The sequence below is a fragment of the Rhinatrema bivittatum genome, chromosome 8, assembly GCF_901001135.1.
Source record: "Rhinatrema bivittatum chromosome 8, aRhiBiv1.1, whole genome shotgun sequence".
In the NCBI taxonomy this organism is placed as follows: domain Eukaryota; kingdom Metazoa; phylum Chordata; class Amphibia; order Gymnophiona; family Rhinatrematidae; genus Rhinatrema; species Rhinatrema bivittatum.
In genome coordinates, this window is record NC_042622.1 from 72984145 (window position 1) to 72992640 (window position 8496).

The window sequence follows — 8496 nt, forward strand, 5'->3', positions numbered from 1 at the left end:
GCTAACTTATTAAAATAGTGGTTTTGCCTGAGCTTCTTTATTTATTTCAGCAGCTTCCTTGTAATGTCTCCAAAATATTCTTTGTACCAACTGCATGGCCTTCTGTCCTCCTTTTTGTGGCATAAGAAAGTCTCAAGAATTGGCTTGTCGACGTTGATGCTCCCAAAAAATTGTGGAGGATTGGAATGTCCCAATTATTTCTTATTTTACCTCTCTTCTTCTCTTATTAGCTTGTGGGGCTTGATTGGGGCTGTTAGGGACACTCCAGGAGAGAAGGGGTGCCAGCATGGCCATTTGGCTAGGGCCTACAATGTTCAAGGGGCCTACTTATGTTGGACAAATTTTTTAAAAAAAGCTAAATATATCTATTTCTAACATGTATAAATAAAAATTTAAATTGTAATTGAAGAATTCGCTAACAAAAAAGCTTGTAAAGCCTTCTTAAATAAATAAAAATTATTTGGGAAATTTAGAAAACGATTTATCTTATTAAGTATCACATCAGAACCTTACACAGGGGCCTCCTTTTCTTAGCTGGCACGGGCCTAATTCCTGCTCTCTCCAGCCCTGGTTAGGGATCAGGGCTGGGCTGATCTGGAATGGCGCCAGACACGAGGGCATAATTTAGCAAGCCTTTTAAAGTATCTCCCATGGTGCGCATAGCCTTACCAAAATTTGCAAAGTGCACCCCGTTATATCACGTATAGCAGACCTGCCAGTGGATGAAATGACCTAGTGAGATCTTTTCTCCCCTTATCCCCCTACTTGTGAATGTTCAACTATCCCAGGTTACCTTTTCCTCTGACATGGAATTATGGTAGAAAAACAAGCTTCATTATCGGAGGCAGATTTGGTGGCAGGGCTTTTCACTTTGTGCTTGTGCAGACATAGGGACTTGATTCCAAATTCCTGCTCATACCCATTATATTTGTACTTGCAGATATGAAAATTAACGTATGGGGCTAGTGGGAATAATGAATCTCTTAGAACTCCAAACCTGATTGAAATCCAGGCAAATACAGTCCCCAAGAGTATTACGAAAATGTTTAACTACCTGGTCTTTGGGGATGGAAAAAATGATTCTACTTCTGCTTTGACTGAACCTTGTAATCAAGACCTTCAGGAGTCTCTGGATCTTAGTGATTGGCAGGGAATCTGGGGCTCGATTGACAAAATATCTATATGTAATAAGAGCCAGAAATGATTGTACAAATAATTATATAGAGCTTATTGCTGCCCGGTTTTCTTTTCTAAATTTAGCACATCCCAGCTCTTGTTGTTGGAGCTGGATGTGCACATGCATTCCCACATGTGGTGGGAATGCAGGGACACTCAATTATTTTGGCAGGAAGTGCACAATGTAATACAGGAAGTTATATTTACCTCATTTGAACTGTCTCCTAAACTCTGTCTGATAAGGTACTGGGGAACCACTGACCTGTAAAATAAAACAAATGGGAAGATTTTAAAACCCCTGTGCACGTAAATCCTGGGGTTTATGCACGTAGCCGGGCCTTACATACGCCGGGCAAATTTTCAAACGGGCTCAGCCATGCACGTAGACCACAATACGTGAATAAGTGCCTGGGCTGGAGGCAGTTGGTACAGCAGCCATTTGCTGTTGTGCCGGGGAAGCACGCTCCGGCAGTCGGCCGCACGTGCAAGTTGCTTCTGCTCCAACGGAGCAGTAAGCAACAAAACTACAAAACAAAAAAAAAAAAAGGAAAGGTAGGAGAAAGGGTTTAGGGAGTGGGGAGTGGGGAGAAGCAGGGAAGAGGGAGGGAGTATGGGTAGGGGGGTGGGGAAGTTCCCTCCCAGACCATTCCTTAATTGGAGGTGCTTGTGTCGCCGCACGTAATCTTATAAAATTGGAACCCCCCCAGTGCATGCTGCGCGTATGTGTGCGCAGCCATGGGATTTTATAACATGCGCGTGCCGGCGCGTATATGTTATAAAATCAGCGCATCCATGTGTGCCTGCCGGAAAGTGCGCGAGTTTGGAAAGGCAGTGTCTGCATGCAGCCAGACTGACCATTGCATTCCACTGGAAAGGATCCCCAGTGATATCTCATCAGTATAACAGCTTGAGTGAGATATCCTTAATGGAAAAAAATGTCTTATCTGCTCAGGAACCAGCTAGATCACTACAATATAGCGTGGGAGTTGTATTGTTATACAGAAATATCTTGGAGGGGGGGGCGGGATACTCTGAGGGGAATTCATTTTCTTAATACAAATAGCATGTTTTAAATTACTTTATGAGCAGATACGTAATAATATAATTATATCAATATTGCCCTTAAGAATGTATGGTTTTCTTCATGCCCGTTCTATGACAAATTGTAACTGTAAACTACTTGCTGAGTGTCTACAAAGAGCTTCAAACAGTATCAGCGGGTAGCACACCAGATATTATATACCAAATCTTTTCTCAGGAAAGCTAAATTTCAAAAAATACTAAATTCCACAAACTTCCACAAAAATGACAAAAACTTCTGCTAATTATTCCACCCTGTTCATCAGAGAGTGATCCCAGTTATGATGACCCAACATGTCCCATGTTTTGGCAAAAACCATTGCCTTCATAAAGGGTTACTTTAGCACATCGCTACAAAAATAAAGCAAAAAATTAGAAAAATGCAGATGAACAATAAAACCAATTCCCACAATGAGTCACAACTTACCTCTCTTTGTGTATAGCAATCAAATCATAAGGCTTAAAAAAATGGCAGCATGTTTAAAAGATGCCAAAAAAGTCACATCAGTTTAAAGGCACACTCATCAAACAAGGCACACTCACCAAACAAGACCTTCTTGATAGACATATGGCCAATCAGAAATGGCAACTATACCCTCAATATCTTAAAAGAAAAGTGACCAATTGATTTCTTTATTCAGGCCATAGGACTGAGCAGTATAAAAAATAATAAATCCACCTTTTCTCACACTGTAGCAAAAGTAAATAAAAATTATTATCCCATGATCGAGGCTGTAAATGTTTCAGCACTGAAAATGTGAGATTTTTAAATGTATGGCACATGCTTAGACAATTTTGTACTAAAGGGGGCCTCTGACCTCTCTCGAATAGAGCTACAATGTTCATTAGACACAGTGTCCATTTTTTTTTCCAATATATAACAGCTGACAGGGACATCAAATCACATAAATTGCACCACTTGTCACACATGTAGTATAAGATCACAAATTAAAATCTCTTGTTTGAAGAAGAGGCATATTGCTGCCAGAAAAAGACTGTTCATAAACAGTACACAGACCACAGAGATGGTGTCCTGTCATCTCTGATTGACTAATGTTAACTAAAATTCTCATGAAATTCAGAACGTATTACTTAGTCCCTAATATTCCAGCCTCGACACAAGCAAACTGCGGGCCAGGATCAAACACACTATGCAGCTGTAACACCTGCCAGTGTTTTTGAATACTCGTTGGACTCGGAATATCTGTGGAGAATATGGAAGCACACAAATCAATTTGTTCTCTTCCTGATGTATTTGTATTTGTATTTATTAAAATGTATTAATCGCTTAACACAAAATAGGCCTAAGTGATTTACAATAAAACAAGCATAAAATTATTGACAAAACAAACAGCAAAAAACATAAAATATAGGTCCAACCAACATCAGCACAAATTAACCATAGGCCTGGAACGATAGAAGGTTCTTCAAATGGAGTCTGTATTTTTTAGAATTGTCATAAAGACAGAGTTCACCTGATCAGACCACTAACAGCACAGGCTAGCCGTAGGCCTGCTGAGGCAGGAAGTTCTTCAAGTGGAGTCTGAATTTTTTTAAATTGTCTAATTAATTTATTGATGTGGTGAAGGTTACAATAGCAAATTGCAATCAACACAACAAGCTCTCTTATAAGCTTTTCTCAAAAGACATTTGGGATAACCTTGCTGCTGAAAAATGCTCCACATCTTTGAACTGTAATTTTATACTCTGCCAGACTCAAACATAATCATTGTAGGCATTTATTTATTTTTATATACCAACATTCAATCTCACTTGAGATATCACACCAGTTTACATTCAGGTACTGTAGGTATTTCTCTATCCCCAGCAGGCTTACAATCTAAGTTTTTGTACCTGAGGCAATGGAGGGTAAAGTGACTTGCCCAAGGTCACAAGGAGTGACAGCAGGACTCAAACGCTGGTCTCCTGGTTCATAGTCCATTGCTCTAACCACTAGGCTATTCCTCCTCCACTAGGCATATGAATTGTCCAAGGGAAGATTCTCACGGAGATGCCACAGATGGACAACTTGAAAACTGAACAACGTGTTCCTATTGGTCGGTTTCTTGTAGATAGCAAATTCAAAACAATTCTACCGCAAATGAATTATGATATCCATAAAAGGCAATCGCACAGTACTAAAAGATGAAGTAAATTGTAAACTAACTTCACACTGAGCCAAGACATAAAAGGTGTTAATACTTCTTGCTTGCCATTCCACAAAACCAAAATATCATCAATAAAACGATGCCATAATTTAATATGACAAATATATGGACATGATGACATCCACACTTTCTCAAAATGACCCATGTACAGGTTGACTATGTCTGGAGCCACTGTGACATCCATGGAAACCCCCTTAATCTGATGGTAATATGTGCCATTAAACATAAAAAAGTTCTGAGTGTCACAGATGCTAGTTCATAAGTAAATGTTGACCGAATGTGTCCCTCCCATAACCGATCCTGTAACTCATCGCTGATAATATTAATTAATTAATTTATTTATTTATTTTTATATACCGACATTCAAACGGGATATCACATCGGTTTACAAAAAATATATGCAGCTGTTTACAATGGTTTCAGAGTGTTTCTTGGCATAAACTTAATAGTAATAACTTGAGAATATTTCTCATAATAGAACTTAATAGCAATAACTTAATAAAATTACTCATACTAGAACTTAATAAATAATATTGAAAGTAGAAATGAAGTCATTTGTCTTAATGAACAATTTTGTCTGTAGTAAAACATAAATAGGGGTAGCGTTAACTTAACGGGTATAATCAGAAGTAGTTGTTTTCAGATAGAATTCAGAATGGGGGGCAACATTTAGCTTCAGTGGCTGTTGGGCGTCATGTGGTTGTTGCAAAGGCTTTGTGAAAAAGCCAAGTCTTTAGATTTTTTTTGAACATTTAAGAACATAAGAACATAAGAAAATGCCATACTGGGTCAGACCAAGGGTCCATCAAGCCCAGCATCCTGTTTCAAACAGTGGCCAATCTAGGCCACAAGAACCTGGCAAGTACCCAAAAACTAAGTCTATTCCATATTACCATTACTAATGGCAGTGGCTATTCTCTAAGGGGCGGATTTTAAGAGCCCTGCTCGCCTAAATCCGCCCAAATCTGGGCGGATTTAGGCGAGCAGGGCCCTGCGCGCCGGTGAGCCTATTTTACATAGGCTCACCGGCGCGCGCAGACCCCGGGACTCGCGTAAGTCCTGGGGTTCTCCGAGGGGGGCGTGTCGGGGGGGCGGGCCCAGTCGTCGCGGCGTGTAGGGGGCGTGCCGGGAGCGTTTCGGGGGCGGGCCCGGGGGCGTGGTTACGGCCCGGGGCGGCCCGGGGGCGTGGCCACGCCCTCCGGACTCGCCCCCAGGTCGCGTCCCGGCGCGCTAGCGGCCCACTGGCGCGCGGGGATTTACGCCTCCCTCCGGGAGGCGTAAATCCCCCGACAAAGGTAAGGGGGGGGCTTAGACAGGGCCGGGTGGGTGGGTTAGGTAGGGGAAGGGAGGGGAAGGTGAGGGGAGGGCAAAAGGAAGTTCCCTCCGAGGCCGCTCCAATTTCGGAGCGGCCTCGGAGGGAACGGGGTAGGCTGCGCGGCTCGGCGCGCGCCGGCTATACAGAATTCATAGCCTTGCGCGCGCCGATCCAGGATTTTAGTGGATACGTGCGGCACCGTGCGTATCTACTAAAATCCAGCGTACTTTTGCTTGCGCCTGATGCGCCAGCAAAAGTACGCCTATTCGCGTTTTTTGAAAATCTACCCCTTTGTGAACATAATAGCAGGTAATGGACTTCTCCTCCAAGAACTTATCCAATCCTTTTTTAAACACAGCTATACTAACTGCACTAACCACATCCTCTGGCAACAAATTCCAGAGTTTAATTGTGCGTTGAGTAAAAAAGAACTTTCTCCGATTAGTTTTAAATGTGCCCCATGCTAACTTCATGGAGTGCCCCCTAGTCTTTCTACTATCCGAAAGAGTAAATAACCGATTCACATCTACCCTTTCTAGACCTCTCATGATTTTAAACACCTCTATCATACCTCCCCTCAGTCGTCTCTTCTTCAAGCTGAAAAGTTCTAACCTCTTTCGTCTTTCCTCATAGGGGAGTTGTTCCATTCCCCTTATCATTTTGGTAGCCCTTCTCTGTACCTTCTCCATCGCAATTATATCTTTTTTGAGATGCGGCGACCAGAATTGTACACAGTATTCAAGGTGCGGTCTCACCATGGAGCGATACAGAGGCATTATGACATTTTCCGTTTTATTCACCATTCCCTTTCTAATAATTCCCAACATTCTGTTTGCTTTTTTGACTGCCGCAGCACACTGAACTGACGATTTCAATGTGTTATTCACTATGACACTTAGATCTCTTTCTTGGGTTGTAGCACCTAATATGGAACCCAACATTGTGTAATTATAGCATGGGTTATTTTTCCCTATATGCATCACCTTGCACTTATCCACATTAAATTTCATCTGCCATTTGGTTGCCTAATTTTCTAGTCTCACAAGGTCTTCCTGCAATTTGTGTCATAGGTTCCATCCTTAGTTCTGTTGGAAGGTTGTTCCATAGGGCTGGGCCTGCCAGTGATAGTGCACGCTCTCTGACTGTATTTAGGTGAGTTCATTTTGGAGAGGGAATTGGGAGGAGCCCAGTGTTAGTGGAGTGTAGGTTTCTTTGGGGAGTGCGAAAGTGTAAAGCAGCATTGAACCAGTCTATTTTGTTGTTGTAAAGTGTTTTATGAATGAGGGTTAAGGTTTTGTATTGGATTCTGAGCGAGATAGGAAACCAGTGTAGGTCTTTAAGAATAGACATAATATGATCCGTTCTTTTACTGCTTGTGAGAGTTCTTGCAGCTGCGTTTTGTAGGAGTTGTATTAATCTTAGAGTGGACGCTGGGAGGCCCAGGGGTTCGGCGTTGCAGTAATCCAGTTTTGAGAAGAGAAGTACCTGGAGTACTGTCCGGTAAGCTTGAGTATATAAGAGTGGCTTGAGTTTCTTTGGCACCTGGAGTTTGTAATATCCTTCTTTTATTAGTGTGTTAATGTGTTTTTTAAAGTATAGTTCACTGTCAAGGAGGATTCCGAAATATTTTTCTGTGAAAGAAATTTGTTTTTTTGTCTGGGATGCTTTGAGATGAAGGTTGGTATTGATGTAGGTTTGTTGCATATGTATAATATTTTTATTTTGTTCTGATTTAATGAAAGAGACATTTGAGATAATAGTTGTCTTATTGTTGATAGGTAGGTGTCCCAGTATTTTAGAGTACTCTCAAGGGTGTCTTTTATGGGGAGCAGAATTTGGATGTCATCGGCATAGACGTAATGTGATAGACCTAGTTCAGACAGGAGTTTGCAAAGAGGCAACATATAGATGTTGAAGAGTGTGGAAGACAGAGATGAGACTTGAGGAATGCCATATCATAGGGGTATCTGTTTAGATTCTGTCTAATTTAGACTTACCTTGTATGATCTGTCTGACAGGTATGAAGTGAACCAGTTAATTGTGATGTCGCATAGTCTGATTTCTCTCAGTCTATTTAGGAGAGTTGTATGGTTGATGGTGTCAAAGGCCACATAGATATCAAGTAAGATCAGTAGATAAGAATGACCCCTGTCCAGGCCTCTGAGGATTGTATCTGAAAGGGAAAGCATTAGCGTTTCTGTGCTGAAGAACTTCCTGAATCCGTGTTGTTTTGGAAATAGTATGTTATGGGTTTCTAGATGTTCCGTTAGTTGTTGACTGACAATTTTTTCAAGGATTTTGGCTATGAAGGGTAAGTTAGAGATTGGCCTAAATTTGGTAGGATTGGATTCATCTAGTTGTGGTTTTTTGAGGATTGGCTTGATTATGGCACATTTTAGTTTGCCCGGGAAGATACCTTGGTCTAATGAGAGGTTGATTAAATCAGTTATGGGTCTGGCAATAATGTTAGATACTTGTTTTAGCATTTTTATTGGAATCGCATCGAAGGGATGTGATGCAGGGTTCATTTTTCTGATGATTATCTCGACTTCAGTTGATGCTACATTCTCGAATTGTGCCCAACTGGCCTCAGGTTTGCTTGTTAGTTTTATGGAATCCTCATTTGTGATTTGTTTTTTTGTGATCAAGTTTAGTGTTTTGTCTCTGAAGAATTGGGCAAATTCATCACGTTTCCGTTTGATTGATAATAGGGGGTGGGTTTTGGCTTGGTTGTGTGAGGTCTTTAACATATGTGAA